The sequence below is a fragment of the Orycteropus afer genome, unplaced genomic scaffold (genome assembly GCF_000298275.1).
Source record: "Orycteropus afer afer isolate SDZICR_OR568_19922 unplaced genomic scaffold, OryAfe1.0 scaffold00032, whole genome shotgun sequence".
Taxonomy (NCBI): Eukaryota; Metazoa; Chordata; class Mammalia; order Tubulidentata; family Orycteropodidae; genus Orycteropus; species Orycteropus afer.
In genome coordinates, this window is record NW_006921619.1 from 12926237 (window position 1) to 12944928 (window position 18692).

An 18692-nucleotide genomic window follows, 5' to 3' on the forward strand; every position below is an offset into this window, starting at 1 on the left:
TTTCCTTCAAGGCTCAGGGATCCAAGATTATCTTCTGTGTCTGTGTTAATTGGTTTCCCTTTTCTTTGTTGAAGAGGGTCTGTGTAATCCTTCTGCCTAGTCCGCCATCTTGCCCCGCCTCCTGTATATGTAAATATTTTGTTGTTGTTGTTGTTGTTATGTGCAGTCGAGTCGGACCTGACTCATAGCGACCCCTCCTTGAGTTTCTGAGGCAGTATTGGTACAGAAGTAGATTGCCCCATCTTCCTTCCAAGGAGAGGCTGGTAGGTTTGAACTGCCAGCCTTCTGGTTAGCAGTCAAGTGCCTTAGCCACTATGCTACCGGAGCTCCCATGTAAATATTACAAGGTCTGAAATAGTGCGGGCTGAATTTATTTATTATTTTCAAAGTCTGTTAGAAAATAATTCTAGTTCTCAATTACTATATTTTTTCCTTCTCTCTTGGTTATTATATATTTTTTAAAATTGTTATTGGAAATAATTTCAAACTCACAAGAAAAGTTACACAAATAAGAAAAGTGCAAATAATACCAATATGCATATCATCCAAGGAGCTCTGCTGACACAGTGGCTAAGAACTGGCTGCTAACCAAAATGATCAGTGATTTGAACACACCAGCAGCTCCATGGGAGAAAAGACCTGGCAGTCTGATCTGCTCCTGTAAACTTTTCAGCCTAGGAAACCTTATGGGGCAGTTCTACTCATGTAGGGTTGCTCTGAGTCAGAATTGACTAGGTGGCACACAGCAATAACACTTTTTCTTCACCTTCAACTGTTAACATGTTATCTGTTACTTTCCTCCTTCTTGCTTCATTGTGTTTAACATTGACTCAAAATTTTAAAATCTACTCTTTGTACTCTTGTTTTGTCAGTTGGCCCAGCTATGTGATTTATAACATTCTTTTTCCACGCTTTTTAATACAGAATCCAGTCCTGGATCAGGTATTACATGAGGTTCTCATGTCTCTTTAGTTTCATTTAATGTGGAACATTACTTCAGACTTTATCTTTTATAGCATTGATATTTTGAAGAATACAGGCCCCTCTACCTTTAAAAATGTGATATTCCTATCTTTATTTTACTTTATTTTCAATTTTTATTGTGATTTGGGTGAAAGTTTACAGAGCAATTAATTTTACATACAGTAGTTCATATACATGTTGTCTCATGACATTGATTGCAATTCTCCACAGTGTAACAGCTCTCTTCCCATTTCCTCCCCATAGTTACCTATTCCCCCGTGCCCCTCGCTCCCATGCACTCCTGCCCCCCGTGTTGTCTCCTTGTGCAAACACTACCCTTCTGTTCTCCCATGATCGATAGCTCCAAGTAGTGTATCTACCTGATGTAAATGTTCACCCCATATGTCTGTCCATTGTTTGGCTGGAAACCACAGGAGGGAGTTTAATTCCAGGGGCCTTAGTCTCAGGGGTCTCACCAGGCTGTATCAGACCAGCAAACCGTGTCTTTTTTTCTTTGCTTTTTTTTTTTTTTAATGATTTTGAGTTTTGTTCTATACTCTTCTCGCACTCCATGCAGGATCTTCTGTACTGTTTCCCCTGTGAGTGGTTGACAGTGGTAGCTGGGAACCATCCAGTTCATCTGATCTCATGGTCATGTAGGCTGAGGATCACATGGTCCTTGGACTGATTGTTTCCATGCATCTTTGGTTTTCTTCATTCTTTGCTCTGGATGAAGAGAGAGCCATCATTGCATCTTGATGGCTACTTGCAAGCTTTTAAGATCCCATTCACTACTCACCAAAGTAGGATGTAGAACCTTGTTTTTGCATAGTATGCTATGCCAATTGAGCTTGTTGTCCCCTGTGACCATGCTCCCGAGCCCACAGGTGTAACTGCCAGCTACTTGCTCCCTTTGGGTAGATGGCTGTGGCCAAGAAGCCACCACAACCCTGCCCCTTGTCAACTCTACTATACACCTGAACATTCTTATAGCACATACAAATAAACATGTAGAAACATTGTCTGCTGACCCTGTACATGGTTATGGGCACACTACACCTTGCCTAGACATACCTGATTGTTCAGCCTGTCCACCCATCTGTCCACCTGTAGATCAGTGCTTGGCATCACCGATAACACAGTACTGTACATGCAAAAGGGTTTTGTTATTCCTGCCTTTAGTTAGTTAATTGTTTCTTCATGTTTTGACCCAGGTTCAAGGGAGGTTGTGTTCTTCTTAGGGCATCACAGCTGGAGGCACATGATGCCCATCTACCAGCCCCTCATTGATGATGTGAATTGTCATCACCCGGTCAAGGTGTTGACTGCTTCCTAGACTATGGTTACTATTTTTTGCTTCCAATTATTAAATAGTCCATGAGGAGACACTTTATTCTTGCTCTTCATCAAATTTTCCCCCCATTGGTATAGTGCCTAAGGCATTTGACTGCTAACCAGAAGACTGGCGGTTCAAACCCACCAGCCACTCCTGAGAAGAATGGTTGGGCAACCTACTTCTGTAGTGATACTGCCTCAGAAACACAAGGAGGGGTCACTATGAGTCAGATCTGACTTGATGGCAGTGCATTGCATTGCGTTATATTCTTACCTAAACCAATCTGTACTATGATACTTGCAAAGATGTTCTAGTTTCATGGTGTATGTCCCCTGCCCTGGCTCTGAAATCAACCATCATTTCTTTTTTTTTTGTTACGGGAGAATGGTATTAGGGATCACGATCTGAGTGCTCGGTATGCTCGTTGTCAATGGGATGCCTTTCCTTACATGTTCTTTAAATGGGCAGAGCCAAGAAATATATATATATATATATAATATGTATGATATGGTTACAGCTCTCTCTTCCTTTTGCATGAAAGGTAGCATGTCTTATGTGCTCTATTGTACTTTGCCTTTTTAAATTTTATATATTTTTTAAACACTCAGTGTCCTATATTTGTATTTTTGGTTAGTTTCTTGCAATGAATAACATTATGCATATATATTTTCATCTTCTTGGAGGCATATTTTCATGTCTTAGAAGTCAGAATTTTGGGTAGGGGGCAAATGTTTTGTGAGTAGCACCTAATTCCTCCCTGTGGGGGTGCGCCACCAGCAATCTCAACCATAGAATATATTGTCAAGCTTTTGAATTGATGTCAGTCTGATGGGTGAAAAATAGTATCTTAGTGTTGTTTTAATTTGCATATACCCTAATGAATAAAGTTCGACATTTTTTGTATGTTTTTTGTTGTTGTTGTTATGTGCCGTTGAGTGGTAACTGACTCATAGCAACCCCTCCTTGGGTTTCCGAGGCAGTATCACTACGGAAGTAGATTGCCCCATCGTCCTTCTGAGGAGTGGCTGGTAGGTTTGAACCTCCAGCCTTCTGGTTAGCAGTCAAGTACCTTAGGAGTAATTATTAATTTTGTGAATTCCATTTTTGTAAATTATCTATTCAGAGCTTTTGTCTCCCCCCACCCTCTGTTTTTTTTCACTCAAAGTTTTGGTCCCCTTTTCCGTCAGTTAATAGAGTCTTTGTAAATTAGGGACACTAGATGTGCAGTACCTAAGGCACTTGACTGCTAACCATGTACATGGTTTTTGTTTCATAAATGCCTGATGAATTTAAGTGACTATAATGGAATTGTGGTAGTTAAATCTGTATGTCACCTTGGCTTGGCCAGGTTGAGTGGCTGCAGCTGGTGGTAGTTATTCCCCATGATGAGACTGGCAGTGAACTCCATGGTGGGATCTATCACAAGCAGCTTAGTAGCTGCCTTAGGGATGTGGTCTGCTTCCTGTGTATAAGGAGAAGCCTTGGGGATAGTCTCTAGTTTATGGCACACTTGGACCCTGCATGTAGCTGTGTCGTTGTTTAGTGGCCTGTCATGCTCTGCCGACCTTGGGACTTACAATGGACTTAAATTAATGGCGTGCCATGTGGTTTGGTAACATCAGGACAGTGCCATTTTATTTGTTGACCTTGGGCTTGTTAGCCTCAGCAGCCAGTAGCTGCCTGATTGAAAAGATGCCTCTAGCTTCAGTGGGCCGGGAGCAAGAGGCAAAGTTGAAGCCCGAGGTTGAGGGTCTTTCACACAGCCCCTAGAGCCTGGCACTTTGAACTTGTACTTAAAGCCTCCAAATTGTGAGAGAATAAACTTATGTTTGTTAAGGCCATCCCATTTGTGGTATATATTCCTGTCAGAGTGGCACTAGGTAACCAGAACAGGAATCTACTCACCTGCCCATAACAATTTAAATTCTGCAAATTATGGATTACAAAACTACAGTGAAAGATGCAAATCAAAATAGATAAAGCTGCCCTTACATGGGCAGGAAAAAATTAGTAAGAATTCAGTAGATGTTGCTTGTGGTGACTTGGAAGTGTCTGGGGTTATGAGACAGGGCCTCACTTTCTTGTGGTTGGTACCATTTGCGTCTGGTCCTTATTATTTTAGGCCTGGAACTCTCCACTTCCTTTTTAAAAATAGAAAATCAGGGTTTCAGTAGTGGGTGGGGAAGAGATAGGTTTGTGTTAGATGCACAAGGCAGTCTGTGATAAACTCTGTGGCACTTTTATATGGGCCTGTGAACAGGAGCTGCTCATCAGTTGGCTTGCTGGTATTGCAGTCTGCCTCAGATGCTGCAGAAATGGAGTTGGTTGTCCGAGTCATTGCATGGGGAAGAATCAGACAAAGGGGTTGATGGATCTAAAGGAGAATATTATCTGCTCTACAGGTGTCTTCCTTTTTAGGGCAACAGCCTCCTCCTGCTGACTGGACGCTGTGGATAGAATGCATTTACCGCCTCCTGCAGTTGAAAAATACGGCATGTGTAGCTGAAGTGACCAAAATTGCTGAGCAATCATTACCTCTAGTGAAACATTCTGGACTTCTAACAGATACTGCTGGCAAAGTATTTGTTTTGTGAATTGACCCTTGCCGCTGGAGGCCATGCTCAGGCATACTCTCCAGTCATCAGAATGTTTCTCTTCACTGTTACTTTCATTGTTAGCCGGTGTAGACTTGTCCCCAACTCATGGCAACCCTATGCACAATGGAATAGAATTTCACCTGGTCCTGCCCCATTCCCATGATCCGTTGTGGACTGATCCATAGGGTTTTCATCAACTGATTTTGGCAAGTAGATCAGGAGGCCTTTCTTCATAGTCCATCTTAGTCTAGAAGCTCTGCTGAACCCTGTTCACTATCATAGATAGCAACATGCAAGCCATCACTGGTGGATGGATAATGGCTGCACTTGAGGTACATTGGCCAAGAATCAAATCTGCATCTCCTCCAGCATGGAAGGCGAGAAGTTTACCTCTGAACTACCACTACTTCCCTCCTCTGAATAATGCTTGAGGGGGAGCGGGGACAATCAAACAAAACCCATTGCCATGGTGTCAATACTAACGCATAGTAACCAGATAGTACTGGGTGAAACTGCCCCATAGAGTTTCCAAGGCTATAATCTTTATGCAAGCAGACTGACACATCTTTCCCCTATGGAACCACTGGTGGTTCAAACTGCCGACTTTTTTCCCCCCCAGCGGAGTACTTTAACCATTGCACCGCCATGCTCCGTGTATAGTGCTGGATATACAGATAAATCCTCACACTCTGACTTCTTCCCACCTCACACCTGGGAAGTTATAACATGTTTCAGTAGCTTATTTAAATTTTATTCCTGTCATGACTTTTTAGGAGCTCACCCTTTGCCTTGATGGAGATATGAAAAACCTAATGGTTACTTCAGCTGCAAGGATATGAAGCATTTTGTCGGGTAGATTACTTCCATAGTTAGCTAAACTCATCGACTGTGTAATGAGGGACACCAAATGCTGTATCCTCTGCCAGGGACTGTGCTGGCTTTAACTGAATGCTACCTATAAGCCCTCCCCACTCGCCATACACAATGCAGGTGCGGTCACATTTTATAGATGAGGAAACTGAGGCTTGTAGACTTTATATTACTCTTTCAGGTCACAGAGGTAGCATTTATAGGACTGAGACTCAAAACCAGGGCTCAATAGCCATGAGATTTGAAGCTTTTGTTAGACACCATGCCTCCTGACATATTGTTTCAAAATGTCACCTTTTCTCTAATCTTGTTTATAAATTCTGGGAATGCAGCATCCATTTGGGACTTGAATGCCCTATTCTATGAAGCCTTTCCTGACACCCCCCCCCCCACCGTTCTGTATACAGACCTCTGTAAACACTGTTTTAGTTAGTTATATAGAATTGTTGTTGTTGTTTGCCATCGAGTCGACCCCAACTCATAGTGACCCCTCCTTGGGTTTCCGAGGCAGTATCACTACGGAAGTAGGAATGCCCAACCTTCCAATTAGACAGTCCAGTTATCTTTAAAGATGCACAGATGCACTGACTTTTGTTTTTACTTTAATATTTGGCCAAAGTCTACTCTTTGGTTTGTATCTCTGCTTTAGCCTTTGGAGGGCTAAAATAATCAAATGCCTATTTCAACAATAGCTTGGGCATCCTTGAACTTGTCCAGGATAATGATGAAGTGCACGATCAATGATAATAACATCATATCTGCATGAAAATGTAAATAATATGAGCAAGCATGTATTTTAGACTTATTTTTAATAGTCAGATACTCTCTTTCAAATATAAGTGAATATTTTACATGTGAGTTCGTGTGAACAATCTTCTTAAAGTGCTTTATGCATTGAGATTCTACCCATAAGTTGAAATATGAAAGAGTAAAATGCTATAATAATGAATGATGATTGTGAAAGCTATTAATTTTATGTATAAAACAATTATTAAGAATTTTCAAGTAGTTCAACAATAGGAAAATAAATTGATAGTTAATTCAAATAGAGCACATTCAGTAAGTAACTTTGGGAAGAGCTTTATATCTTTTCTTAGCTAGTAAATGCCTGTAAAATTATAAATTGTAACTGTGGGATTATAAAGAGATTAGAGCATCATTATTCTAATTATTGTGGAATTGTTTGGTATACTAGGATTTATAACATTAAACAAAATGACGAGCTGTTTCAAATTTTTAGTTATTTAATTCTGTAGGATACCATGAATCTTCAAGGGCTTAAAAAAAAAGAAACCAAGCTCACTGCTGTCGAGTCAATCCTGACTCATAGCAAGCCTTCTTTGGATTTCCAAGGTGGTATCTCTACAGAAATAGATTACCCAACCTTCCTTCTGAGTAGTGACTGGTGGGTTTGAACTGCCAGCCTTCTGGTTAGCAGTCAAACGCATTAGGCACTGTGCCACCAGAGCTCTCTTCAAGGAAAAGGATTGAGAACTTTTCAGATTTTCTTAGGCTGAATTAAAGGCAGAATGTCCATTTTGTCACCTGAGAATTCATGATCAAGGAAACTTCTAAGATCATGTACAGCAACATCATTGATATGTTATCTTCAATAGAGATAACACTCTGTGCTTATGTTTCTATCACACAAGTTCAGTTGATAATGGTGTAATAGAGTTCAGCCTCTGCTTTGGCATAATACTGATTTGAACACAGCATTCAGCCTTTGGTCCCCAGGTGACAGGTACAAGTCTCCCAACAGTGGGTCTGTGTGCATTTGTACAAGGAAGCAATGAGTAGGAGTCTCATGATCAGATTGGAACAGGTCCCTCACATTTATCATTAATTTGTTTACAAATTATTTCTGTGTTTACCTCCCCACTATCTTTCCAGTGATCCTTGATACAGGCAGAGACTATCATCCCTGTTAGAAAGCTGGACCCTGAAATTAAGAGAGGTGAAGAGAGTTAGTTGTCTGGGGGTACCAGGTAGTGGTCAAGCCTGAGACTCCAACCCCATCTGCTAATTGTACCCAGGGCTTAAATCCCACAGACCTGGCTTTGAATCTTGGCTCTAGAACTGTCCTTGGCACACACACCTAGTCAGGCATTTAATTTTCATACTGTCTGTTTCAGGAGGAGAAGTGTTGGTAAAGTCCTTAATTAGGATTGTATTTATAGTTCCTTTTTGACCACTAATGACTTCTGAATTAAAATCGCCCACCTTCTGCAGTGAGGAAGGAGCTTATGTCGCTTCCACAGGCCTTTCAGCTTTATGATTCTGTTTGATGAGGACTGAAGAGAGAGGAAAGGCAAGACCTAACAACTGTTGAAGTCCAAGCCATTTTATATTTGCTGAGAGGCACAGTCAGAGAAATAAATTGACATCTAGGTTTAAACAGGTGATTTAGTTGACATTGAAAGTGTAAATAATACTTCTTCCTGCTTTATGAGTTTGAAACTGGTTGTCTGCTATGTGTATTTCTCTCTCTCTTTTATTATTTTTCCAGTTCATGGTTTGGTCATGTAATGTAATTTTAGAGACAAGTTCAGATTGATTTATTTGTTTAATAATAATAATAATAATAATATTAGTTATAGCAGCTATTTATTGAATACTGAGTATGTGCCATGTTTTACACACGCACACACACATACATGTTATTCCTGATTTTAAAAGGAAAAGAATATGCAAGGCGTATTTTCTAATATCCACTTTGCAAATAAAGACTTTGAGGCTTTGAGAGATTAAAGGACTTATTTAAGGTCCCTGAGAAAGTGGCAGAAAAGGATTCAAATACAGATTTTCCTGATTGAGAAGCCTTTACCTTGCTTCAGGAACTCCGGTGGTATAGTGGGTCAGGCATTTGGCTGCTAACCACAAGGTTGGCAGTTCAAACCCACCAGCCCCTCCATGGGAGTAAGATGAGGCATTCTACTTCCGTAAAGATTTACAGGCTTGGAAACCCAATGAGGGTTGCTCTGAGTTGGGATTAACTCTATGGCAGTGGGTTTGGTAGGCTTTTTACCTTGCTTACACCCTCAAATGCCACAAGGTTGAAGGCTGGAAACTGAGTTCCACTTACTTCTCCTGTGTCCTCTACTTTTATAGTAGTAAATAGAATTTGGCCTGGGCCAGTACTGGTTCCTTCCTCCAAGAGGTCCTTGACCTGCGTTCTGATGTGAGGCTGTACCTTCATTGGATTACATGGAGCTGATGGCCCCACCCGCCCACTTACTAAACACCAAGGGCACCTGTGATGACAGGCCCAAGAACCCAGACACCTGCACTACTAAAAGCTTACCTTGGACTTCCTTCCCAGAGATAAAGAGGCTGTGAAGAGGCTTGTGATTAGGGTTGATGTTTGAATTTAGCAGTCAGTCAATTCTTTCCATTTATTTGATTTCTCTCTTACCTTTTGGCACCTTATCCAAACAGTGACTTTCAGCCTAGAGTGCACATTAAAATCATGTGGGGGTGCTTTTTAGTAATAATTCTGCCTGGGCTTCCTCTCTAGAGATTCTGATTTGAATGAGCTGGGATGGAGCCTTAAGTATCCACAGTTTTTAAAAAAAGTATTCTAGGGAGAAGTCCAGCCCGAGAGGAGAACCAAACTACAGCTTTGAAAACAGAAGCCCTATTTTCACTCTTCTTTTGGTGCATGATACTTTTTTCCCCTTCTCCCAATGAGCCCTCATTCTTAAAATATTCCATTAAGAGGTAAGATTTATGCAGATAAGAGCATTTCTTAGTTTTCGGTGAAACTTTGGCAATGGAGAGGGTACTATAGGAATGGACATGAATGTTAAATTTAGTGGCTCCAAGGAAGGGGGTAGGCCATTTAGTGTTGGATCATTGGGAACAAAGAAAAGACAGAGATGTGGCTTTTGTCATCTTTCCTTGCTATCCACCCCCCACATCAGATTTTTAGCATTGAGGGTGTGTTTTCTAGTTGTGGGATGTTCACAGTCATGGCCGTTGATTTAGGAGTCCCTGGATGGCACAGTTAAGAAGCTTGGCTGCTAACTCAAAGGTTGGTGGTTCTAATCCACATAGGGGTACCTTGTAAGAACGGCTTGGCCATCTGCTTCTGAGAGGTCACAGCCTTTGATAAACCCTATGGAGCACAGTTCTACTCTGTACATGTGGGGTTGCCATGAGTTGGAATCAATGTGATGGTACCCCCTTCCCCCCATTGATTCAATGCTGGAGCATATTATGGCTTTTTTTATACTTCTCTTCACTTTTGCTTACATACTTTAATTTATTACCACATATTATTATGTGCACAATAAGTTGCTTTTCTTTTGTGGGCAGCTCTATTTTAAGGCCCTTGCCAGAGATAGGCAGGTGCAGGGGGATTAGGAGCAACTAAGGGAGAAGAAAGATGTTTACTTGTGTTTTATTGACTATGCAAAGGCATTTGATTGTCTGGATCATAACAAATTGTAGATAACATTGAGGAGGATGGGAATTCCAGAACACTTAATTGTTCTCATGAGGAACCTGTACATAGACCAGGAGGCTGTCATTCGAACAGAATAAAGGGACACTGCATGGTTTAAAATCAAGAAGGGAGTGTGTCACCATACTTATTCAGTCTGTATACTGAGCAAATAATCCAAGAAGCTGGACTATATGAAGAAAAACATGGCATCAAGGTTGGAAGAAGAATCGTTAACAACCTGCGATATGCTGATGACACAACTTTGCTTGATGAAAGTAAGTATGACTTGAGGCACTTACTGATGAAGATTGAAGAATGCAGTCTGCAGTATAGATTACATCTCAATATAAAGATTTTAAAATCCTCACAACTGGACCTATAAGCAGCATCACGATAAATGGAGAAAAGATTGAGGTTGTCGAGGAATTCACATTGCTTGGTTCTACAATCAATGCCAATGGAAGCAGCAGTCAAGACATTAGACGACGTATAGCACAGGGCAAGTCAGCTGCAAAGGACCTCTTTCAAATGCTGAGGAGCAAAGATGTCTCCTTGAGAACGAAGGTGCACCTGACACAAGCCATAATATTTTCATTTGCCTCGTATGAACGTGAGAGGTGGACAATGAATAAGGAAGACCGAAGAACAATTGATGCTTTTGAGTTGTGGTGCTGGTAAAAAATACTGAAAGTACCATGGACTGCTAAAATAACTAACAGGTCTGTCCTGGAGAAAGTGCAGCCTGAATGCTTCTTGGAGGAGAGACTGGCCAGACTTCATCTCACTTACTTTGGTCATGTTGTCAAAAGGGACCATTTCCTGGAGAAGGATGTCATGCTTGGTAAAGGTGGAGGGACGACAAAAGAGGGGAAGGCCTTCAATGAGATGTACTGACACGATGGCTGCGACGGTGGGCTCAGGTATAGCAAGGATTATGGAGCTGGTGTGGGATTGGGCAGTGTTTCATTCTGCTGTGCATAGGATTACTGTGAGTCAGAAATGATTCGACGGCACCTAACAACAACAACAACAACAAGGGAGATGAAATTGTCTGTCAGTTGTTTGTGGCTTATGTATTGTTATGTGGCTGGAGGCTATGCCACTGTGTTGCAAATTGCCAGCAGGGTGACCCACGGTGGACAGGTTTCAGTGGAGCTTTTGGGCTGCAGCACATTTGGAAGAAGGAAGAGACAATCCACTTCTCAAATTGCCCACTGAAAACCTTATGAATAGCAGTGAAACACGTCTGATATATTACTGGAAAACTTTATGAATAGCCCTGAAACATTGTCCGATGGAGTGCTGGAAGATAAGCCCCTCAGATCAGAAGGCACTCAAAATTTGACTGGGAAAGGCTGACTCCTCGGAGTAGAGATGACCTTAATAATATGGACAGAGTAAAGCTTTCAGGACCTCAGTTGGCTGAAAGGGCATGACTCAAAATGAATAGAAATAGATGCAAACATCCATTAATAATTGGAACATGAAATGTATGAAGTAAAAATCTAAGATTGGAAGTTGTCAAAAATGAAATAGAACACATAAAGATCAGTATCTTAGCCATCATTGAGCTGTAATGGACTGGTTTTGGCCATTTTGAATTTGCCAGCCATATGATCTACTATGCCAGGAATGACAAATTAAAGAGGAGGGGTGTGGCATTCATCAACACAAAGAGTGTTTCAAGATCTGTCCTGAAGTACAAGCCTGTCAGTGATAGGGTAATAACCATATGCCTACAAGGAAGGCCAGTTAATACTACTATTATTCAAATTTATGCACTAATCACCAAAGCCAAAGATGTGGAAATTGAAGATTTCTACCAACTTCTGGTAGCATAGTGCCTAAGGCACTTGACTGCTAACCAGAAGGCTGGCGGTTCAAACCCACCAGCCACTCCTCGGAAGGAAGGTTGGGCAATCCTACTTCCATAGTGATAACTGCCTCGGAAACCCAAGGAGGGGTCGCTAGGAGTCAGGGCCGACTCTATGGCAAATAACAACAACAACAACCAACTTCTGCAGTCTGAAATTCACTGAACACGCAGTCAAGATGTGTTGATTATCATTGGTGATTGGAATACAAAAGTTGGAAACAAAGAAGAGTTACTGGTAGTTGGAAAATATGGCCATGGAGATAGAAATAATGCTGGACATCACATGATAGAATTTTGCAAGACTAATGACTTATTTATTGCAAATATCTTTTTTCAGTAACATAAGTGACAACTATACACGTGGACTTCACCAGATGGAATACGCAGGAATCAGATTGACTACATCTGTGGGAAGAGGCAGCAGAGAAGTTCAGTATCTTTGGCAAAAACAAGGCCAGGAGCCGGTCGTGGAACAAACCATCAACTGCTCTTATGAAGAATGTTCAAGTTGAAGTTGAAGACAATTAAAACAAGTCCACGAGAGCCAAAATATGACCTTGATAATATCCCTCCTGAATTTAGAGACCATTTAAAGAATAGATTTGGTGCATTGAACCCCAGTGACCGAAAACCAGAAGAATTGTGGAATGACAGCAAGAACATCATCTGGGAAGAAAGCAAGAGGTCATTGAAAAAATGAGAAAGGAAGAAAAGACCAAAATGGATGTCAGAAGAGACTCTGAAATTTTCCCTTGAGTGAAGAGTAGCTAAAGCAAATGGAAGAAATGACAAGTTAAAAGAGCTGAACAGAACATTTCAAAGAGTGGCTTGAGCCGACAAAACCACTTACTATAATGAAATGTTCAAAGACCTGGAGTTAGAAAACCAAAAGGGAAGAACACACTCAGCATTTCTCAAGCTGAAAGAACTAAGGAAAAAATATAAGCCTCAAATTGCAATAATGAAAGATTCTATGGACAAAATATTGAATGATGCTGGAAGCATCAAAAGAAGATGGAAGGAATACACAGAATCACTATACCAAAAAGAACTTCATCTGTTTGAGGAGGTGGCATATGATAAAGAACCAATGGTAGTGAAGGAATAAGTAAAAGCTGCACTCAAGGTTGGCTAGGAACAAGGCTTCAGGAATTGACGGAGTACATATTGAGATGTTTCAACAAACGGATGCCCCGCTGGAAGTACTCACTTGGTTATTTCAAAAGATTTGGAAGACAGCTACCTGGCCAAGTGACTGGAAGAGCTCCATATTTGTACCCATTCCAAAGAAAGGTGATCTTATGGAATGTGGAAATTATTGAACAATATCATTACTATCACATGCAAGTAAAATCTTACTGAAGGTAATTCAAAAACGGTTGCAGCAGTATATTGACAGAGAGCTTCCAGAAATGCAAGCTGGATTCAGAAGAGGCTGTGGAATGAGGGATATCATTGCTGATGTCAGATGAATCTTAGCTGAAATCAAAGAATTCCAGAAAGATGTTTACTTGTGTTTTATTGACTGTGCGAAAGCATTCGATTGTGCGGATCATAACAAATTATGGGTAACATTGAGAAGAATGGGAATTCCAGAACACTTTGATTATACTCATGAGGAACCTGTACATAGAGCAGGAAGCTGTCATTCAGACAGAACAAGGGGATACTGCATTGTTCAAAATCAAGAAGGGGGTGCATCAAGGTTGTATCCTTTCACCATACTTATTCAACTTGTGTGTTGTTGTTGTTGTTGTTATGTGCCGTCGAGTTGGACCTGACTCATAGCGAACCCTCCTTGGGTTTCCAAGGCAGTACCACTATGGAAGTAGGATTGCCCAACCTTCCTTCTGAGGAGTGGCTGGTGGGTTTGAACCACCGGCCTTCTGGTTAGCAGTCAAGTGCCTTGGCCTCTATGCTACCAGAGCTCCCATTCAACTTGTATACTGAGCAAATAATCCGAGAAGCTGGATTATATGAAGAACAGCATGGCTTCAGGATTGGAGGAAGACTCATTAATAACCTGTGATATGCAGATGACACAACTTTACTTGCTGAAAGTGAGGATGACTTGAAGCACTTACTGATGAAGATTGAAGACTACAATCTGCAGTATGGATTACACCTCAATATAAAGCAAACAAAAATCCTCACTGCTGGCCCAATAAACAGCTTCACAGTGGATGGAGAAAAGATTGAAGTTGTCAAGGATTTCATATTACTTGGTTCTACAATCAACACCAGTGAAACAGCAGTCAAGACATCAGACACTGTACTGCATTGGGCAAATCTGCTACAAAAGACTTCTTTCAAGTGCTGAAGAGCAATGATGTCTCCTTGAAGACTAAGGTGCTCCTAACCCAAGCCTTGGTATTTTGAGCCATGCATGTGAAAGCTGGACAGTGAATAAGGAAGACCTAAGAAGAGTTGATGCTTTAGAGTTGTGGTGTTGGAAAAGAATGCTAAGAGTATCATGGACTGCTAAAAGGACTAATAGATCTGTCCTGGAAGAAGTGCAGCCAGAATGCTCCTTGGAAGTGAGAATGGCCAGACTTCGTCTCACCTACTTTGGTCATGATGTAAGAAGGGACTATTCTCCGGAGAAGGGTATCATTCTTGGTAAAGTGGAGGGTCAACAAAGAAGGGGAAGACCCTTAATGAGATGGATAGACACAGTGGCTGCAACAGTGGGCTCAGGTGTAGCAAGAATCACGAGGCTGGCAAAGGACCGGGCAGTGTTTCGTTCTGCTGTGCATAGGGTTGCAGTGAGTCAGAGACAACTCGACAGCACCTAACAACAACAACAAATAAGTTGGAATAATCACTTATAGTGCACAGTGTGCATAAAGAGACACCCTGCTTTTGCGTGATACTTGCCAATTCCACAATCTGATACCAGTCTTTCTTACCAGAATTAAGCCACTACTTAATGGTGCTGTGTTCCAGCCAGCTGATCTGTACCCTGGACCAGGGTCTGCCCCAACCTTGCCTTTGTTCCCCTGTCTCATCCCATTGAAACATTAGGTCTATCTCGAAGCCGTCCCCTCATTCCAGCAGCTAGAAATAATCTTTCCTCTCCTATAACCCACACAGTGCTTTGAGTGGGACCCTCTTTTAGAACTTAACACATTGTACCTTGAGCTATTCTTATTTATTGAGTGTGTATGATTCTTCCCCTTCTACTACTGTAAGCTGCTGGAGGCTGGAGCAGCTTTATCTTAATTTTGGCGTCTCCTGCTGTGCCAAGAATATTGGAGGCATTCCCTAAGTGTTTTTGAATAAATGTATTACTTTTAGTTCAATTTAGCAGTCCTACAACGTTAACATCATAAGAATATTAGTTCTGATGAACATTTGGAGAGGTTTACTATGGTGTGAGATCAGGAGGTTCTAGTTACAGAATATTCCTTGCAGGCTGAGTGGTAAGAATACTCTTGTTTGAACTCAGTGACATGGAGGTCTGGCTTATTTATGATGGTGGTTGTTTACATGTCTTTTTAAATGATTGTTTTTAAGGTAAAGTAATGCATTCTCATTGTGGAAAATTCAGAAAATACAGACAAGAGTTACAGATGAAAATAATGATCACTTCTGACGCTTTCACCCAGAGATAATTTTTAATAAAAACTGCCTTTCTTTAACAGTGAATAATAATGTGAGGTGTTGCATGCTTGGACAAAGGAATTTGCTGCTTTGTACTTTTATAACTGGTGGCAAGGCCAGTTTGTCCAGTGGGTGGTTTATTTATTATTATTAATACTGAGGCTAAACCAAAGTAGATATTGTTACTATTGCTACAGTCCAAGAATGACCAAGCAGGCTACACTAGTATTAAGCACCTTGTATTTACAAAGTGCTTGGTAGTCTTTTTTTAGCTGATATGCCTCAACAACAGCTGTGTGAGGGAAGCCACATCACAGATGAAATCAGTGGAGGCAGAGTTTAAACAGATAGTGTTTCAGGAGTACGGTGGCTGTGTTTGGGGGTTGGGACCTGGAGGAGGTAGGCCGACACGACAGCTAGGGTGACAGGCTTGGGAAAGGTAGAGAGAGGGCAGGGAGCACCCTGAGGCCCAGGGTCACTCCCCCGTCTCTGTGGTGGAAACTCTGCTGGCTCTGCTCTTTTGTGGGAATATGCCCAAATCCTAGCTACAGTTAATAGAGTTCATTGTCCCTGTAGTACTTTTTCTTCACATAGTAATCCATACTCACTGAAATTAGGAAACGAAGGGCAAGAGATGATTTTAAAGAATGAGAGACTCACTCCCATGGTGTCGTATCACATGTGTGCTGGATATGGCTGGCACAGGCCAAGTGCTGGTGGGTGGTGAGGGTCTTTGTTTTTTTAATTTTTATTTCTTCTTCATTTCTTTTAGGTTTTCTTTTGTTCCCTTTTATTTTTTAAATGACTTTATTTTTTTTTTGTGACAATGCTTTCCGTGCATAGGACAGAATTTAAACAATCAGAGATATACAAAGAAGGAAATCTAAATCTCTTCAAATACATCTTCTAGAGTTAATCATTGTTAATGTTTCGGGAAACACTTTTTAGAGTCCCTTTCTCTCTCTCTCTCTCCCTCCCCCTCTGAATGTGTGCAGACACACACACACTCACACACACACCATATTTACATGGATGAGATAACTGCAGGCTTTCCTATAATTTTCTTTTTTTTCACTCAACAATATGTTTTGAAATATTTTTTTGTATAAATAAATGTGAATCTATGTCATCTTTTTAACAGCTGCACATTTTCTCTGAGACTCATGAACTGTAATTTCCTTAAGGACTGGTGATAATTGTTATCTTTTTTTATTTATATAGTTAGGGTTTCACGATTGTAAAAGCAATTCTGAGATACAACCCCAAACCTACATCCAGTCAATTCCGACTCATAACGTCCCTTTAGGACAGAGTAGAACTGCGTCCACGGGCTTCCAAGGCTGTAAATCTTTACAGTAGCAGACTGCCTCATCTTTATTCCACAGAGTGGCTGGTGGGTTCCCACCATTGACCTCTTGTTTAGCAGCCAACTTCTTTAACCATTATATGATCAGACCTCCTTTCTTGAGATATAATTGGGTATTAGAGCTCTGGTGGTATAGTGCCTAAGGCATTTGACTGCTAACCAGAAGGCTGGAGGTTCAAACCCACCAGCCACTCCTCAGAAGGGAGATTGGGCGATCTACTTCTGTAGAGTACCACCTTGGAAACCCAAGGAGGGGTCTCTATGAGTCGAATCCACTTGATAGCAATGACTTTGGTTTTTGGTGGTTGTTCTTTAGAAGGTCACTTTTAAATTTAGGAAGTGCTAAGTAGTTAGATATTTAGAAATAGTGACCAGGATCTGGGTGCTTGGATTGACCAGTGAGTAAGATGCTGCTCTGTCCTCTTGGGTTCATGGCCTGGGAGGAGGCAGACATACCATGAACTGTATTTCCTATTAATAATCTATGGCAGTTGAGTTGATTCTGACTCAGTATAATACCATGTGTGTGGAGTAGAATTGTATTGTGTAGGGTTTTCAAGGAGGAGCTCTGGTAGCTTAGTGCCTAAGGCACTTGACTGCTGACCAGAAGGCTGGCGGTTCAAACCCACCAGCCACTCCTCGGAAGGAAGGTTGGGCAATCTACTTCCATAGTGATACTGCCTCAGAAACCCAAGGAGGAGTCGCTATGAGTCGGGTCCGACTCAATGGCACATAACAACAACAACAACAGGGTTTTCAAGACTGTCCATTTGGAAGCAGATCACCAGGCCTTTCTTCCAAGGTGCCTCCTGGTGGGTTAGAACAGCCAACCTTTTGGTTAACCGTCAAGTACTTACATGTTTGTACCACCCAGGAACTCCTTTCAGTATACTATGAAGCAGGCTTATTTTGTGGAGGGGCTTTAGGAAGCAGATACTTGGTGATGATGGTCTCTGTTCTGTTCTTCATTTATGGAAACTATGAGACCGTTTCTCACCTTGTCAGTGAGCTGCTTGGCTCTCTCTATATTTCATGTCAAACGTGAATCTGGGCATTTTAAAAATTTAATGAATAATAAATTAATATTTAAAAATATATTGTTTTTCTCTTGACAGTAAAAGTAATCTTTGCTCCTGTCACAAATTTACAATGTATAGGAAATACAAAAAGAACCTGAAAGTCACCTCTAATCCACCCCATAGTAGTACAGGTAACTACTATGACACTTTATTTCTAGCAGTCTTTTATGACATAACCCAGGGTTTTTATCTGAACTCACCCTCCCTAACCTAATTCTCAGCTGTCCTTATTAGAACGTTTTTAAGGCATTCAAGGTTAAAGGAAAAAACACAATTCTATCTCCACCAAAATGTACTTGTCTGGTTTTTGATTGCTTCCCTACTCTTCTTCCTTCCCCTCCTCCGTATATACTCAGGGCACTCTAGTTGAGAACTAACCTCTCATTTTACAGAGGGCAAAACTGAGATCTAAAACTCTCCAAGATCATATTAAAAAGAAAAACAAGTAGTAATTGCAGCAATCAAGACTCAAACTCAAGTCTCCTGAATTCTGATGCAGAAGCTTTTTCTATTCTGCCATCTCCCTCCTTTCTGGGTCAGAGAAGCAGTGGTGAA